Genomic DNA, 19,859 nt, shown 5'->3' on the forward strand with positions numbered 1-19,859 from the left:
TTCCCAGCTTACTGCCCTTCCTTATGTTTAGATAAGCAAATATGTCAACTTCAGAACAAAAGACTGTGAAAGCGTTGCCGTTTTGTGCTTTGAAGATTCTGAAAGCTTACAATGCCACATGGAAAACATATTGGCTTGCCCTCTCATCATATTCAGCAAGGGCTTTTATAGATGTAGAAATTAAGAATCGTAAGATTCCAGGTGTTCCTGTGTAATATCATAGACAATTGTGAAGCATGTACCGTATTTTTAGAAGCGAGTGGCTCTGCCAAGAAAATCATTCTGGATCTCCCACAATAATTCTTTAAAAAGAACAACAAACATTTCTAAAGTCTTTAAAAGGTCCAAGTTAGCCTTCTATTTGATTTTCCTTTGAGCAAAAGGGACAGGATGGAACTTGTGAGTTTGATACATGACAGGTCACTTGCCCACCATTACTTCCCACCTTGCCCACCTTCTACCACCACATTTCTTGCCAAGAATTCCAAAGCCTGCATTGCAGTCAGAATAACTTGCATGGACTTAAATATGTTTTTTTCTAGTTTGTTTAATCTGTTTCAGACAAAGAGGCCATGTTTCCTTGACGTAGAATTTGGATGTATTTATTTATTTATTTATTTATTTATTTATTTAAAATGAATGTTAATTGAAATTCATGATTAACAGCTTTCCATCTAAATTGAAGGTCAGACATTAAAAATGATAAATTATTATGTTCATTGTAAAAATTACATTACAAAATAACATGCACACAAAAAAGAAAACTAAGTAGAAAGACGTTCTGGAGAAATAAATTTGTTCTAGTCTATCAGTTCCAGCACTTCCTGTCATGCAGCATAGTTTAGTTCCAGTATCTGACAAAGGAACCTCACTGCACTGCAATATTTAGTTTAAGCTCATTATTTCTATCAGCTTATACATTAAGACAACATTCAAGTTGTATATCAATAATACATTATTATTTAAGTTAACTACAGGATATACTACAAGTGCAGATAATATTGTTGGGATGCAGTTTAGTAGCATTTTTAGCTACTTTTACTGTGTTTCTTTGATGAAAGTCCTCTCCTGCCCTCACCATGCTTACTAGGCAGTTTTTAGAATTGCTAGTTCTGCTGGTTCTGCAACAGGATGGTAGCACAACAAGCATAGTTTTATTTTTTAAAATTATAGTTGTAAACCTCTTAATTTTTTAAATAATAACCACTATGTTAAGTGTTGTGCAGTACAGCAGCAATAACTAAGGGCAAATACCTAGTCTGTTTATGAGGAAAATGCAAGAATATTGAGAAGACTTCAAATGTTATAAAAATGTCACATTCAAAGGCTTATTGGAAAATGGGAATTGGCCTTATTAAAACATGGGTGAATCTCTTTCATGGCAGGCATGTTTTAAACTCAGATCAAATTCTATATATAATTTTGTAAGACAAGTTATGTCGTTTTTAACAGCATCGCTTAATTTGTCACTGTGAACTCCCTACAGAAAATCTTTAGTTCCCAGCATGGACACAGTAAAAAAACCCTACAGGTGGTTTTTTCCCTCATCTATGTCTGATAGATGAAATATATCTAATATAAAAATTGCAATTCCCATATTGTGAATTGCAGATTCTCCTAAGAGAGTTCACATTGACAAAGAAGGTCCATACACAAAACGTTTTGCACCAAATACTGTTAATACAGAGTTGCGGGGGAGAGGGAGGGATTGGTCACGGCATGTTTTTAAAGGAAGCTAACACAGAATCACAATCAAACAGATTAGAACCGTTGTGGAAAAACAGGACATCCTTGGGAAGATCCATTATCCCAGAGTGTCTAAGGGCATGTCAGTCATTTTAACAACTTGGCTTGTCTCACAAACAGGAGCCAAAGCAGCCTAATATGACAACAGCTAGAAGTGCTTGGGAAAATGCCCCTTCTGGCACCTTCTGGAACAGGGTTTTGCCCTACATTCTCTCCATATCCTAATACCACCACTTATCACACTTAGTGATGGAGCTCCTTTGTATATTTCTATTTTTTTGTTTCACTGTAACATCTGAGCTTTATATTTTCTGAAAATAATTAGATGATTGGGTTTGCTATTTTTTATTAGACCTAGAAAAAAACACACTAAACATTATATATCTGAAATGCCCATTCTTTCATTCTGTATAAATCATTACCAGTTTGTATTTCCTACTTTTTCCCCTTCATGACAAATCATAAAGCAGGAATCAAACTTCTTATGATGTTTTACAAGAAGAATTCTGAAACACGTGTCACCTTTTATGCATGCTCTCTGCTCCATGTATACATGCAAATAAAAGGCAGTATCCCATGGGGCTCCTGTTTGAACAGAAACTTAAAGCAACCTTGATTTCTGTTTGTATATCTGTTCAGTTTTGTATAGGATTGGATTCCAACTTAACGAAGGTTGGGGAGCACTACACCTTATTTGCAAACTTGAAGCTAAAGCCCATATTCATAAACTATTCAACAAACAATTTTCAGATAGCATTTCCATGATTTGTGCCAAGGATTATTTATAACAAAATTATGTTTTCCCTTAGGCATCTGTGAACAGTTGGTCCTATTTATTTCTGTGTTTTATCCATCATCTTTGGAGGATTGAAAAAAAAGTGATGGATGAAATTACATGAAAATTGAAACAAAATAGTAAAGCAAGCCCTGGGGGTAAACTCACTCTCATTGTAAATAGAGTACTTTGGTAAACTTGTTCTGATTTGTTCTGTAAGATGGTGCTAATTACAGATTTCTAAGTTCAGTTAATTTTATTTTAAAAACATCATGGGGAATATTCTAATGAGAACATCTGTTGAGCACACAGTGAGCCAAAAACTAGGCTGAGCCAAAATTCAATTGAAAGGAGGTATCTTGAATTTGCTTAGGTCAGTGTGTGTGTAAACTTTAAACTCCTCCTCCTTTCTCACCCCCAAGTAAAATTAAAGCTTTTCCCCCACATCTGTGCTGTATTCAGAGCAGCGCCGTACTTTACGTGAAAAACATGTTCGATATATACAACAGTGTTTACCACAGAAAATACTAGAGGGCATAAAGGGTACAGAATTCCAATGTTGGGCCAGAGTGATATGAACACAAGTGTTTAAGTGCACGTCTGTTTGTCCACAGTTCATCTATTTGCTTTGGGAAACATTGGTATGTACATAGGATTGAGTTTTCCATATTAAAAAATTTCTCAGCGTTTTTGTATCCTAAACACTATTTGACTATGTTTATCACAAGCACAGAGGAAAAACAAACAATCATTTAGGTTAAATAATCAGTGACACAAGTTTCCAGAGGCATACATTTAAGTCATGGCGATTCCATTTGGTCAAAACCATATTCACCAAACTTGAAACTTTATTATACTCTCTTCTCTGCCCTTTGTGGTCATTGTGGGGACTCCAAGGCAATCACTCATCGATCTATCTATCCAACTGTCAACACCTAATTTAATGTTCTTTAAAGTGTCACTTAACCTTGAATGATGTTGGCCTAAGTCCTTATAGACTTCAAGCTAGACGTCAACTGGCATTATTTCTCCAGCTGACCAAAACAACGCACTTTGAGAGCTGCAATCTTCTGCTACGTATTTTCCCAGGGTTCAAACTTTTCTAATTAAACTGAGTGTTAATCAAAACAGCAGAAAAATGGGCAAATTGTATTTAAAAGGCTGGTGTCTTACACCATTCCAAAAATATTTGGGGCATGTAAAAAGAGTTCTGGAGCATCTTCAAGAGTGTTTTTGTTTTAATGATACATTTGACTCATATCAAATTTAATTTTTGGTCTATTCTATTCTCATCATCTTATTTAACCCATTGGTGCAATAAATCTTGAAGTCACCTACTCACAGAGGAAATGCTCTTTTACACAAATTTTACACAGGCTACTTAACAGCAAAAACCATTGCCAGCAAAGCTGGTAACTAAAAATCATGGATGTACAGAAGATCTGCAGCTGACTTCTTATATATCTTTTGATTCTATCTTCAAATCAGCAAACAATGGGTCCTTTGCCGTGGGCTTACTTCCTCTAGATGTTCATCTTTATTCATCTCCTGAATTTCTGGATACCTTTTTATTAAGAAAAAAAACAACCCTCCAGTTTTAGGGAACTCCCTTTTAGGTATTTTTCCTTCCTTTCCCTTTGCTTTGGTTGTATTTCTATAGGATTTTATTGATGCATGTAAAGGGTATTGTGCTCATATGTACTTTATCTGAGCAAAGCCAATTCAAATAAGCTATATCAACCCAAAGATTGAAATAGCCCAGTCTGCATTTCCCTGTTGTGACAGTTTTCAAGGTCTTCAATCTAGATATTCCTTCCTCCTCACAAAACTTCAGTTCTCTTTCGGTGTGAATGATTCTGAAAACAGCTATAGCTTGTTTATATAACCAAATGCCCAGGGAGCATTCTGCAATTTGGGTGTTTTTACTTACGCTCCAAATCTAGCCCTGCTGTGTATGGATTGCAACTAACAAAGTCATTGTGTGAGCAGAATGACTTCAGCTTACACACCATAACTTCCCCTTTTTCTCCATCTTTCCACCACCCCTCAAACATGCCTGTTGCTCTCTCCCAGATCTGCTCTGGGATTTACACCAGCCTTCCTGGAGGCAACTCAGCAGCCAGAGCATTAACAAGAGCAGGAAGGTGTGAACACACAACACTGCTTCTAGCTGCCAGTTTTTAAATGATTGTTTAATTTAAAGTGTTTCTTTTGACCTTACAAAGCCCTATGCAGCCCATGACCCTACTACCTAAAGGGCCACCTCTTCCCATATGAAAGACAGACACAGGCCTTCTCTATTGTAACTCCCTTCTCTAGAAAACTCTCCATGATAAAAGAAAGGCATGCCTGGCACCAACTTCACTCTAATTATGCAGTAGATAAAAATGTTTTTATTCATTCCAGTCGTTCCGGACAGCTTTATGATACTGATGCTGCAGTACTTCAATCCGGGCTTTACTGTGTGTTTTTATAAATGTTACTGCACTGAGACTGCTCATTGTTATAACATGTTTTATTGTATATGAGAGAGAGAGAGAGAGAGAGAATATCACTTGGAGACTTTTTAGTATTATGTGATTTTTAAAAAAAAAAATCACTACTAAGGCCCTGCTCCATACAAGGAAACGAGGAATGAGAGGGTGGACAGCAAAGCAAGGTCAAGTAAAAATTAAGAGATTAAAAAACTATTAAGCAATTTATCAATGCTTTTAAATAAAGGAACTTCTTAAAGTTACAGTTCTTAAAACATAGTTTTACAAGGTCTGCCTCTGCAGATTCTGACTATATAGAATAGCAGCAACTTCACGGTGGTGGTGGTGGCGGCGGCAGTTCTGCCTGTCTTGCACTCCCTATAGGTACCCCCTTCTCCCCCACCCTGCCCATCAGATCCAGGAGCAGAGCAGATGACAGTGCCCAGGCCAGGAGGACAGGGGAGCTCCTGCCCCACAGTCAGAAAGCTGACTTGATGATGGTAAAAGAAATCAGAGTAAACACAGCATTCTCCTTTGCACCTATCCATCATTTCAACATGCCTAGATGTCTCCTTTCACCTGTCACACACTTTAAAATTCCTGTTGGGGGAAAACCAACAACTTGTTTCCTTTGTTGTTATATTTTGACTTATTTGGCAATAACAAAACTTAAAACTTTCTCAAATCAGACGTTTTTGAAAGATGCACACCCTACATTCTAACCGTAACAGAAGCCCTTATTTGTAGTTAAATTATGATGTATTACATTTTTGTGCATTTTGTTATAATATAATCTGAGCCTTTTCACACTTAATAAGGGACCAGTGCTCGAAACCATGTTAGATTGAAGGTTATCATCTTAAATTGACTCTCATACTATCCAAAAACCAGGAAAGCTTAGTTGTTGCTCTTCATTTCGTTTCATGATCTGCATTGGTTTCATTTGCTATATTAGGCACTTATAGGAAGCTCCTTCAGGATAGAAGAACAATTCAACAAGAAAATAACAATTAATGGTAAAATTGATATTTTTTGCCTGCCAGTGGAACTGACATCATTGGCAGAATGAACTCCCCCAAATTTAGTCTTATGCAATAGCAATATACAATTTTTAAAATATATAAATAATATATTTTAAAAATTGTATATTGCTATTGCATGAAAAATATTAAAGTGGTTTACAGCAAATTATCAGTAGAAAAGACTTTATGACCTGAAAATAGAGACAATGCACTTACCTGTACTTTTGTAACCCAAGAAAATCTTTAATAATAATTGTGTTTTTAAGTGGTTTACAGCTATAAAAACAAAACAGTGCAATAATACAATAAAGCCATCAAAAAGTTAAAAACATATCTCAATTAATCATTGTGGAAGGGTGTACTCTTAATTGCCTGCATAGACCTGGAGGAATAGAAAAGTCTGTTGGTGGAGTACTCCACAGGACTGAACCAATGACACTGAAGGGATGCCCTTGAGCTGAGTTCTTAAATGCATGTGAATTCGCAAAAGACTGTAGTAGAGCAGTAGAGCAGTAGAGTTCTTCTTTGCATGCAAAAGGTTCCAAGTTCAATCCCCAGCATCTAAAGGTAGGGCTTGAAGATACTATTGTCTGAAATCTTAGAGAGCCACCACTGGTCAGTGTGGACATTACTGAGCAACAAGGACCAGTGTTGATTCAATATGATGCAGCTTCTTACGTTTCAAATATTACTGGTTTCTTAAAAATTTGTTACTGGATAACTGGCTCAGAACTGAAGTTGCAAATGCTTTTGTTTAACGTGATGTGGGGAGGAAGAGATGTTCCCGTTTGAAAACAACATAGTTCTAAAGCGACACCACAGCAGTGTTCTTTTCAAATAATGTTTATCCTGGAGGTATGCAACTTTTAATATAACTGTATGAAAACAAGTGTGTTCTTTCCTGCTGAGTTCCTTTTCTTCCATGCATTTCCTCTGAAGAGTGGGAAGCTGGCATTGCCTGAGTGTTGTAAACAAGAAATTTTAATAAGGCTGTTTTATATTTTGACATGTCCAATTACTCGTGAAAATGTTGCCCTTGCATTTTAAGCAGCAGGACGCTTATTCACTCCCCTGCTTCAGATAGCTACATTTACAGGCAATGAAGGAAAAATCCTTAAGGCTAGAACACAGTTTAAAGAGAATAAAACCCACATCAAAGGATGAACTAATGGATTGCTGTAATGCTTACTATCTTGCTTTCCCAAAGGGAATAGGAATGGCAGTAGCTATGTATCCACACACAGTGTTGATTACATCCTTTATGGTCAATGAGAGTTCCTGTTTTATGTTCATAAACAGAACCTGATAACTGTTTTTAAGATACAAGTGTGTGGCTGGGTGTGGATTTGTGTTTGTATGTGTATTTCTTTGATTCCCCATGCAAGATACAAAATTATTGCTATTTAAATGGAAACGGCAGTAGTTGCCAGCTACTCAGCTCACTGTTTCAGCTGGTTGTGCTGTGTGAAAAAACTCTGCAGCAGCACAGTAGAGACATTCCTTTATAAGCAGTTCTGTTTGTTAAATAGAAATCCCGCGGAAACATTTGACCCCTCACGCCTTGCTGCTTTTCAATTCAGCTGTGAGGCCTTTGCCATGGAATTATTTATCAGGGCCTTTAATTGCATGTGGGACAGTTGATAAATTTGAGTGCATTGTGCATCACATCACGTTAGGAAACATCCCAGATGCTCATGTATAAGCCAGGAGTCATGGTGCATTTGAGTAAATAGCCCTCCATCTGCTTCTGAGGACCACTGCTGAGTAGCGATATGCACTCCTAATGGAGTTGTCTTAGCCTCCTGTGTCAGCTGTGCAGTAGGAGGTAGGGCCCAGTTCGTTTGAAGGAGTACAGCGATTGTATACTATAATCCTTCTGATTATGACCTCCAATATGAACAGACCTTTGGGGATGTACCATTTATGCCAATTCCATTTTTTTTCTTTAAAAAAAAAAGAAATAATGGCAGACAACGTCCTTTTCTTCTGAACTAGCCATGAGGAAGTATAGTCTGTTGTGGCACAGAACCAAAATAATTAGCTAGTATGGTAGACATGCAAATACCCAGTGGCCTTGATATCCAAGCCCCTTGCAAATCTAATCTGGATGAACATACATCTGTGGTGAAAGTGTACGGGAGTAGAAAGGCACAGAGTACTGGCAGAACATTTTATTTATACTTGTTAGCTTAGATTACTATATAGTTCCATAGGATTTTCAGCAAAACACACTGCCCACTTTTATTGCTGAAACACAGTCACTAAACAATTCAGTTTTCCAGAAAGTCAAGTCCTAATAATTACAGAGGCAAACCTTCCCCCCAGATGGTTGAGCTGTTTCTTAAATGCAGTATGTGACAATTTGTCACCAGGAGGTCCTCCTAGGGATAGTGAAACACTTCAGTTGAACTGTCTGTGTTTTCAGTACCGGGGAGAATTCAAGTGGCAAGAAAGACTGTTGCCTGCAATATCCCCAGGATATATCCTGTAAGTGGGTTTTGGGAGCCTCCAAGAAGAACTAAAGACTAGAGCCAAGGAAATAGGGATAAGCAACTAGGATAAGCTGTCTCATTTGAACATTGTCTTTATTTCTGCCCTTGTTCATAGCTGCCCATATAAATCTGCCTATATGCATTGTTCAGATGAGAATGTAGGTGTGTTGCTACTGCAGAGGTGTATATCTAAAAGCAGAGTGTAACTAATAGTGGGAAAAACACATCAAGAGTGATGTTTCTTATGGGCTACCAGATTATTTTTTATAAAGAATATATCCACCCTGCCTTGTGAAGCAATACATCTTGTCTCTGGGATAAGCCTGCCATTTTCTCAGTGTTTAGCCCTTATGGAGTCTGTCAAATTTATTCAGATTTGTGTTTGTACATTTTGTTTTAAGACAATCCAACTCCCTAGCACTCAGTTCTGTTTTTAATAGTGGGGCCTTATCTTACTTAACCACAGCAGCCCCGTTATTCAACATGTGCCAAGTAGTTTCAGAAATGACACCACTCAGCAAGTCCATTACCGAACTGCCAGGGATAGTAAATGGCTTGCACCTTGAGTTCTGTTTACAGTAAGTCACGTAAAAAGTGCATTTCTTCTATAAATGGTTGAGTTTATAAGGCCTTTAAACAAGGGACAGCTTACACATTATCAACTTGGCAAGTCAGATACCAGAGCTTACACTTTAATTAGGCATTGCTAGAATAGCCGTTGCTGCACAGTTTGCATTCCAGAGGCTAAGATACACAAAGAGCCCTCTCACACATTTTATTGGAATCTTCTTGATAAAGTCACAGTGAATATTGTGCTATAAATCCTGCTGAAAGGGGACCCTGGGCCTTTTCCTGTCCGTGCAATGGAATTTGGGTTTTAACTTATTTGCTCGTTTGCCTTCATTATGAATTTCTAATGGCCTGCTCAGTTCAAGGTTTTCTGCATAAGAATTTAAGAGGGTCTGCAGCTATTACTGTGAACCTGAAGATGGTGATAGGCCAGCCTTTGGCTTCAAAAGTTAGAGTGCTGTATGCAGACACTATTAGAACCTAAATGGAAAAGGGTAGCAGAGGAAGCAAAACTATTGGGAAGCAGAAAGAAGCATTCAAACCCAAAACAATAATGTATTGGTATTTTTATACATTTAAAACAGATGATGGGCAGCTTTGAATATTATAATGTTACAGTAACAAGTGGGGCCTGCTATACACTTTCTTGGTGAAGTGCTTCTGTTCCTTGTTTCAGCCAAGCAGCTATGATTTTTCCATTCACCCTCATTTTTGTCTCCCTCTCCAGCAGTCAAGTCAGCATTTTTTACTTCCTAAGTACACTCAGTTACCACTGGCCTATTTTAGAGATCATCTCCCTCACCCCGATTCGGGGAGGTTTTTTTTCATTTAAAAAATAAACCCCACAATGTGTACTTCTGCTAGTCTTGGTCTTCCCACTGTAATTTCCCTCATGTGTATGGATGGTACCATTTTGGCCACATAAGGATAGGCAGTCAGAGAATGCATTTGCAAATAGTATATGTAGGATGTTAGGTTAGTAATAATGGATGAAGATAAGGCTGGCATATGCATGCTGCCAGAGAATATGCAGAAAGCAGCATGCAGCCTGGGGCCTGAGAGGGAAGAGAATTGGCCTTTGGCATACTCCCCCCACCCTACCCCAAGGAATCCTTTTGGCAGGGAGGGGAGACTTCCTTTTGACACAAAAGGGGTGAAGTAAAATTGAGAAACTTCTGAGAAACTTCCGAACCATTTGCACTCAGATCTTATTTCAATACCGTACAGTGGTACCTCGGGTTACATATGCTTCAGGTTACATACGCTTCGGATTGCAGACTCTGCTAACCCAGAAATAGTGCTTCAGGTTAAGAACTTTGCTTCAGGATGAGAACAGGAGGTTAAGAACGGACCTCCGGAACAAATTAAGTACTTAACCCGAGGTACCACTGTAATGCAATCAAACTCAGCTTTAAGTAAAATGGGTTGTGATGGTGTCTTTTAGCATTGGATCATACTTTCAGCCAACACTGAGATAAAGTAGAAGAAGCACTTTCCTTCTACCATACAGATGCAATAGCTCTGTATTTTGACTACGTAAGAATGGTTTGCTCTGAGCTGCACTCAGACCTAGTTCATATGATTCTTCCCTTGCTTTTTCAAGGAGGAGTATCACACAATTGGCAGTTTGCCCAAGGGGTTGGTTCACTGCACACTATCTGTACTGGGGAGGGAAGGTCCTCAGGCTACTATTCCCACCACACTTTCACCTCACACATGTGTGAACTGGGGCTTCCTTATACAGTAGCATAGGTTCTAGTGATAGCTTTTGGGAGGGGTGTAGGATTGAAAGCTAACGTTGGTGTACAGATTAGAAGAGCAGTTCTTTCTGTTCCATCATTCCAATCCTTAAATTTCTTTGTAGTCTTATGCTCACTCACTATCCTAATAAAAAAAATTCGTGAAAATGTATTGGTCCAGCACTGAATTATGTAAGCATGAAAAATAGACCTGTCTGTTTTCAGAAAACAAAGTGACTACTTTAAACCTAGCTGATTTGTTTATAGTGCTGCTCAAGTCACTAATTCTGGGCAGAGGAGATGGAACATCTGCAGCTCACATTGGTTAGGATCTGGGAAAGCTAATTGCCTCCAATTTGGTTAAAATACAGTGTCAATTACATTTTCAAACAACAGCTTCTATACTCTCTGTTGACAGCAAAGCTGGGGTGCCATGCATTGAGCTCTTTTCTTGCTTCGAAAAAAGTGAATTCACACAGCTATGTGATATTTTACCACAGCCAATATTTATTCCTTTGCAAATAAGTAGACTTGCTGGCAACTGAAGTAACATAGCTTGGAGTAGAAATGCCATCTTGAGGCTCCAAGGGACAGTTTGCTTCTCCAAACCTTTTCATTCAGATTGGATCACTTAAAAAAAAAATCAAGGTTATTTAAATAATTGTGTGGGGTTTTTTTTTTTTAAAGATTCTAGGTTTTTGATGAATGTATTTCCTGAAAAACATGCATACTGATAGGTTGCTGAAACATAGGTTAACTATTTGTACAATAACCAATATAATACATAATGATTTATTTATAATACTTTATGTCAGAAATCTGATTTAAGAGATTTGAGTGTTGAGTTTAGTATCCTTTGTTAAATTAATAATTTTTCTCTAGCCAGATTATTTTTAAGATGCTATATCATTAGTATACTAGACAATTTTTAAACATGCCTGCTAAACATGTCTATACATTAGACATTCCTTATCTCAGCACAGCAGACGAATGACTGGGAAGGAGTAAAGCTACCACAATATCCTCTTTGGTAGTCTGCACATGTGCGATTTCATGCTAAGTCATATTTGGCTTATTGTTATGTGCCATCCATGAATTGTCTGCTAGTTAACAGAAATGCACCATTGTGTTGGGATATTCGGCCTACTGTCCATGCTCCATCTCTCTCCAACAATCAAGATCAATCAAGACCACCTTCGAGTTATTACTGATGAGTCTGGATTACCATGTAGACAAAAAGAGATATTAGCAGCTCAAGAGTGCTTCTTTTCTAAGCCTGTGCACATCAAAGACAACTCTGCCTTTTCAGACAATTGGTTGTTAAATCCTTTTATCAGGAGATAAAATATTATGATGACCGTCAAAATTCCTTACTTAAGTGCTTTTAAGCATGGAGCCATTTATTGCATCCCTATGGAGTTTTAGGAGCTCCACTTTACCACTTGGTAGAACTAGCCCCCTTCTCAGCTAGAAGGATGTATGCAATTATCAATATCTTTGTTGCATGTTTGTACTATTTCGGGAGTTTACAACCCAGCTTAATTTTTTTAGCGAAAGCAGACGTAGTTATTTAGAGATAGTTATGTAGACATAGTTTAGAGGGATATTCTTCTGAATTTCCTCATTATCCCTGCCCCCTCCCCACCACCCAAGCAGTTTTCAAAATTATATATTCACACACTACTTTCAGGTATTCCACAGGCTGCCTATGACATTTTTTTTCCTGCAGTGTAAGGTCTGATTGAACTCTAACCCAAAATATATTCCAAAATATTTTTTCATGTGGTTATGAATATTTGCAGCCAGCATGAAGTAGTTGCTGGTAAAGTACAATGAAAGAAGGGGAACATTGTCCTAAAAGAGAAATCAAAGAGTTCTTGAGATACTTTTTCTAGATGTCCTCAATCTCTTATCAGTTTTATAAGTGTGTTTTACCTCTTCTGCATTTAATACATTAGTAACTCAAAAGTCCGTACAGATTACAACAATGGCAGATTTGGGGTTCTTTATTTGTCTTACTATCGCCTGTTGGCTTGAAGCCAAATATTATAGCTGAGATGCTCAGTATTCTGCCAAGAACTTGCATAGAGGGCTTTCTGCTGCATCTTGCCCTTCTTGACCTGGCACCAACTACTATGTTGAGAAGATTAATATGACTCTAGATGTCCAAGAGCAGGCATACCCCTAATTTATTTATTTATAATGTAGTGAGAGAGTTAAATAATTCATGGGAAAAAGTTGACAGGATTTCTTATTTTTGTCCCTCCCTCCAAGGGCAGCACCATCTCTCAGGCTTTAGGCATGAGTGGCCGAGAGGAACTCCTTCTCCCAATGCCCTGGATTGATGGGAGGAAGCCTGAGTTCTCAATTAAAGCTGTAATTTAGTTTTGCATTTCAATTTTAAAACCAAACAGCCTCTAGTCTTTTTCATGAGTCATGAACCTTTTTGCATGAGCGAGTGGGGAAATAAGTGAATATGCATATTAGTATTTTTTCTTCCTCATGTAATGCCCACTTTGTTTGCTTAAATGAGTGCCCTTTTACTTCATTACACTGTTGGTTAATGTAATTCTGTGTCTTTGCGAGAGCAGATCCCATCATCAGTTTTCCTGATTGTTCATAAGCGCTTGAAAGCCAGGGAAAGATGGTGACAAAAAGTGCGACACCAGCTTTCCTGCTTTTAAAGGCTGTAATTGATATTGCCTCTGTGTCCCCCATCAAGGAAGAAAAGGTAGCTTTAGCAATAAATCTGTAATCCTTGTGCTTATAGCTTTTTTCCTCCCTTTTAATTAGAAGATATATCTCATTAGACAAGAAGGAAATTTCTGATTAAAACCAGTAATTGAATGTGAAAACATATTTTTCTCTATCTGTGTTTAAGCGTTTTGTAGGTGACAAGCACCACATACAGCTTCATTAAATGATTACATAATGTGCAATTTTACAACGGTTTTGATTTAAAGCTTTGGGTCTATTTGTTGAATGGCTGGTGGTCACACACAGATTGGCTGTTGATCTGTTGTAATTCTGACACTATGTGCCTATAACAAGAGTTAGTTTATGGGCTTCAGGTTTTTGTTTATTTTTCTTCAAAACAAACAAACAAAAAGTCTTCCACAAAACAGCTACTGGTATGAGGCATATTTCTTCCAGATTTAGTTTCACTTTTATTATTTTTATTACTAGATTATTCATCCCTTCTGAAAATACTAGTAAATGTGGTTTGCATTACTCCAGATGTAAATATAACGGCCTCAAAAGATGTGCTGAGCAAGTTGCTGTGTGCTTTCAGCACTGAGGAATTGCCAGGATTTGATTATTTGCGGTGACGCCTTAATTTGTTATGAATGCTGCCTTCATTGTAATTTTCAAGTTAGTCCAAACCTTGTGGAGGCAAGCAGATACATCTGTGTGTGAAGACAGGCTAATGCCAACCTACCACATGGGAATTGTGGGAAAGTAAAGATGACAATGGCTAGGTTTGAACCATGTCATGGTTAGTGTTGCTCCACCTCTAGTTAAAGACTCATTCTTTTGCTCAGAGTTAAGATCTCCCCATTCTTTTCTCTCGTGTTTGGTTGCTTCTTCCTGGTTCTTGGCATAAGTAGATGTATTGTATTATCAGTTTGTTGTACTGATTATGTTGTTTGTATTGGTTTGTAGATACTCTGAATGTCTTTTCAAGGCACATTGACTCAAGTGGATTTTGCTTTATTTTATTTTATTTTATTTTTCCCCATTGTGCACACATGTTCACACTACAACCGCAAAGCTGAAAATAAATAAAGGGGAAGCCTTCTCTGTCAAAAGTTTTAACTTTACACAAACCCCACCCCACACCCAGCATAAACTAATGTGACTTTGCATATATCACAGTACAGTCTCAATGTAAAGGAGAGAGAGCAACTTCAGATACACCAAAATATAAATGAAATAAAGAATACAGATGTACTTCAGGCCCCTCAAAACCTGCAAGTGTTTCAATATCTCAAATATAAGCATTTCCTATCTGAAAACCATGGAGGAAAAGCAGGAAAAACACACTGGACCTTAAAATGTAAAACTCTAACCATGAAACTCTGCAGTTCAGGGAAACATTTCCCCCACTGAGCAGCACCAGAGATGACCTTCCAACCACATGGGTGATATAGTATTCCTCAAGACAGTAGGTTCAGGTATGTTAGATTCATGCACGCTGGGAACTTGTGATGGCAGACTTGTGATACACCACAGTAGTGCATCCACATGTGGTACCGGCACAAAGAGTTTCAATAGTCAGGCTGAGTGCCTGCCAGCAGAACTTATCTCCAGGGGTCCAAGAGGCAGTTTTAATTTTTATAAAACAAAGGATATAGGTGCCTACTGGAAGGGGGTTTTATTTGATAGCAAAATGGCCATAGATGCCAGGTGTTTGTTCTTTTAAAAGGTAGTTGTATGCACTTGGTGGGACAATCAGTACCAGGCAAAGCACAAGAGCCATTTGTGTTATAAATTAATGAGTGACAAAGTACTGCCCTGGTTGCATTTTGATATGGGAAAGATTACCCCAGCATATCCAAAAGTACTCCTATATTGATTTCTACCAAAGGTTGAGACTGGTAAGGTTCTCCCTCTCAGTCCATTCCACCTCCTTGTGGATGCCTATCTCCCTCTGAAATTTGAACAATTCTGTTACTTCAGGAAGTGTTTCCTTGTACTGTAGGCGAGTGTTATATATGGCTTAGGTGGCAAAGACCCTGATGTTACTAACTGTAATTGTGCAAAATCATAAAAGTCATAAATTTTGAAAATTAGTGGTCATTGTATATTTGCTTTAGGTCTTTAAATAGCCTTCCTTGGTCATGTGGACTGGTGACTTATAAAAAAAGTTTAGATAATAAAATTCTGGAGTTGGATGTGTGGGTGAACATCTGCTCATAGATCAGGGCTTTCTCATCTCCCCCTTCCCAGTGTAGACCCCGGGGGGGGGGCTTTAAAAATGTTAGAAGACCCTCCAGAGTGATGCTGCGTGTGGTAAGAAGTGGAAATAAGAGGGGGAACCCCCATGGAAACAGACATGCTTTTCTCTCACAAATGCCTTTAGATTCAAGTACTGAAACATATATACATCTGAAATAATACGATAACTATATGACTTCTAAAAGTCAAGGCATCAGTTATCTGTAAAAATTACTGGAGTTTCACCACCCATGAACCTGCTGTGGAGAAGGTGTCTAGAGCTCTAGAGCAACTGCATACTTAATGCATTGAGAGCACTGCAAAGATGCAGGTCTTTGCTTTCAGTAGAGGTCACAATCGTACCTTGGGGAAAGTTGCTTCTAAAGATCTTGGAGCTTTCAAAACTTGTCCACAACACCGCTCTGCAAGTGTGAACAGTACAGTGGTGTAGTAATTATGCCCAAACATCCCCTACAGATGTACTTAATGTGGTTTAGCTTTGCTTACGCGAATGTAGCCAAAACTGTAGGAGGGACCCAGCCTTTCAAGTCTGAACAGCATTATATGAGACAATGTTGACAAGGGGAAAAATAGGCTTGTGAAGTCTGTTTGCATTTATAACTAATTGAAGGTTATATGCCTAACACTTCTGCCTCAGAAACCAATATGTGAATACATTATTCAAATGAATCATCAAATTGAAAACCTTTCCAGCATCATTAAGGCTTCTATCTTTCATTCATGTTCTGTCTTCACAACAACTTGTTTGGTGATTCTGCCTTTCCTAATCAGTATAGTGTTGACATTTTTAAAAACGTGCTCACAATGACTCTTTTTATTACAATAAACTGTTTTGACAGTATTGTACGCAGATGAAATTCCTGTCTTGGGGAGTATCTATCTCACCTTTACTGTCATGCTCCCACTTACCGGTTGGTGCAGAACATAATGAAAGCAAAGTTAATTTAAAATTGTTCCCATTGTCAGCAGCAACAATAAAACTATAGCTTTGGGGGAGAAAAGTGTTTCATTGCTGGTGTACCTGCAACCAAAAAGTACAGTGGTACCCCCGGGTGCAACTTAATCCATTCCGGAGGTCTGTTCGTAACCGGAAACCGTTCGTAACATGAGGCACTCTTTCCCTAATGGTGCCTCCTGCTGCTGCCGCGCCGCCAGAGTGCAGTTTCCGCTCGCATCCCAGGGCAAAGTTCGCAACAAGGGGCATCTACTTCCGGGTTAGCAGAGCACGTAACCCAAAGAATTCGTAAGGGGGACGGCTCACAACACAAGATACCACTGGAAGGAAGGAAGGCTGATTAAATGCAAATATGTAAACTAGCATTGCCAGCTGGTTAGGGGCATTTGCCTGGTTGATGCCTATTTTGTCTCATTGCGGATAGCTGTCTCAATGCATGTGTTAAAGAGTATGCCATGGAGCACTATAGAATATGAATACAGTCTCAGGGTTTTGTCTTGCCTGTTAGGTAGTAGTCTAGATAAAGAAAAGGTTTTTGTTTTGTTTTTTACTGTTGCTTTACCCTTATGCTCTCTCTTTTTAGGTTTTTTTTTTTAAAAAAATTCTTTTATAGAAGCTGCCATGGGAACTGGAAATGAGCTAGGACCATGTTGGATAAAATAAAATATTGATACAGTCATTTGTTAGCAAGATGGGGGAAATTCATCCTTAATGCACCGTCTCCTGCCACATATTAGAGTTTGGGTGATCTGTGTAGTTACCTGAAGCCTACGCAATTATGGCTTCCTGGACATTTTATCTTGCAATCCTTTCCGCCCTTACCTGGGTGTAAGTCCCATCAAACTCATTGCAGCTTTCTTCTGAGGAGACATTTGTGATGTTGTTGCTATCATTTCTCCCAAGGTGGGGCAGAGTGCCTGATTTTCTGAAAGTGCTGTCCTTCACTTTGAGTTTACTTCAGTTTTGGATAAGCTGCCTTGAACATGTCTACAATTAAGAGTCCATTTTGGAACAAGGTGGTGTGCAGCCAAGTTGCTATGTACGGTGCTTGATTCAACATACCATTTCTTCCATTTGGAGGCTCAGGGCTGTGCTGCCAAATGAAATAGCAGTGCTCAAGCACAAAGCTCTGTCATTTTGTCTCTCACAAATGGGCCCCTTATGCTGCTGATGTTGTCACTCATGTTCAGATGGAGGTATACATGTACCCATTAGTGAGATTCCATTATTTATTATAATAAAATAATAATCAGAATTCCATAATATTGGAAGGTTGAATTGCACAAGCATTTCCTTGAATGCACTTAAGAGTTCAACGACCGTGTGCGTGCATGCATGCTTACGTCTCCATTTATGCAGCAGAGAAAGTGTAATAAGGGCTGAGAAGTTAATCAATGCCTGTTTTTAGGCTTAATTTATGGATGTCCAATCTGTAGCTCCCTCAACCTCCAATTCATTTCTTAATTATGTTTGTAAAGAACAGCGGAAGCCTGTTTTCACCAACTGTGTTGTCTGCCAGTTCCTATAGATCGATTTTTTTCTTTCTTTCATGGCACAGTGAGAGCAGCTGAGCGATACATTGTGATGGACCTGGATAAATTCAGAAACAAGTCCATGATCATGTTGATATTCAGCACTGGAAGACAGTATTTAGCTGTCTCAAAACAATAAAATATAAACGCAGTTTAACCAGTTCATTGTAACAAAAGCCCTTGATTCAAAGGATTTATATTATAGTCTCACATGAATTAGGTGCCAAAAAAAAGCCTCTGTGGTTTTGGTTTGGTTTTGTAATACCGACTGCTGTCCACTGCCCAGGATGAGTAGAGTTCCATATGAATGCATAGCAATTGTGCAGGGCATGGATACCTGATTCTTACTCACAAGGGATTGCCTTCCCACAAAAGCTATCGTTGAATGGTTCTTTCCCAGACTGACAGACAATTTTTGGGAAGCCCTGCTGTGTCAGTGGCAGCTTGATCTAAATGAGCAGGAAAGCAGCCTTTTTATTTCACTGTCCTGAAGTCCCTGTTGATGGCATGAGGTTAGAGGGGCTCTGCCCCAGCCAAACACTATTAGAGACAAATGTCAGTGAGCTTTGGACGGAAAAAGCTCTCTGATTATTCGCTCCATTCAGGCGTATCTTTCTCCAGTAAGCTTTTAGTCACTCCCACTGCCGGCGAGATGTAATCCTTGCAGAGCCAAGGGGGAGGCATTTTGCATATTCCTTAAGATTACATGGTGTACCAAATAATACATAGACAGTGGCTCTTAACTATGCAAAGGTCATGGGCTTCCTTGACACAGGTTGCTTCTCCTTCCTGCCATAATGTGATGGTGATTTAAATAATAGTAATAATAATAGGCATCCTCTTTTTAAACTAAACTGGCTGTGCAGAAGCAGAGGCCTAAGAAAATGGTTCCCATAGCTCAGTGAAGAAGCAAATTGCATTTTATTACCATTTTATTTTTGTACCCTATCCTTCAGCAGGTTCCTATTATGCCTCCCATGCATCATTTTCCACATTCAGTTCTTGGTATATTGTGTTGAATAGGAGCTGAATGTGCACGGCTGGGAAAGACCTTTACCCGAGACCTCAAAGATCCACTGCCAGCCCGAATAGACCAGTGGCATATGTTCATAATTTGATTTCTGGAATAGTGCCTCTTTGTTGTCCACTATGCAGGCAGCAGAAAGCAGCTCTCAAAGTAGACACACTGGATACTGCTTTGGCTTTGGGTATGTTCTATGTTCTAAAATGTGCAGCTGTTTCTCTGTGCTTCCTTTCTTGAAGTGCAGTTAAAAAAATGTAGGGTGGCATATGCTGCACTCTGGCTCATCTGTATGTAGCTTATGAAGGGCCCTGGCTTGGTAACTGTGAAAAGCGAGTGAAATAACCTGTTCTATAAAGTAACAATATTCTCTGTCTTCAGCAGAAGCTGGTTGTGTGCCCTTGGGCACTCTTGAGGTGGTGGTTCAGAGCACTGCCAAAGACAAGGCAGCTGTGCAAATTTTCATGGAATTTACTTGTTTTGTGAATATGAGCTGGCTTTGACAGCCTTTTGCCTTACAGGGTGGTACATCAAGCACACCACGTATATCCTGTTCATACCTCATCAAAGTTCT

The 19,859-nt window shown here is 38.7% G+C and overlaps 1 protein-coding gene across 1 annotated transcript in view; it reads left to right on the forward strand.

Moving 5' to 3' along the window:
• The window catches only part of COX10 (cytochrome c oxidase assembly factor heme A:farnesyltransferase COX10), a 96,366-nt gene that overhangs the window by 61,864 nt on the left and 14,643 nt on the right, over positions 1-19,859 (forward strand). The window lies entirely within an intron of this gene.

This window comes from Podarcis melisellensis, assembly GCF_964234715.1.
Source record: "Podarcis melisellensis genome assembly, chromosome: 2".
NCBI classification, from domain to species: Eukaryota; Metazoa; Chordata; class Lepidosauria; order Squamata; family Lacertidae; genus Podarcis; species Podarcis melisellensis.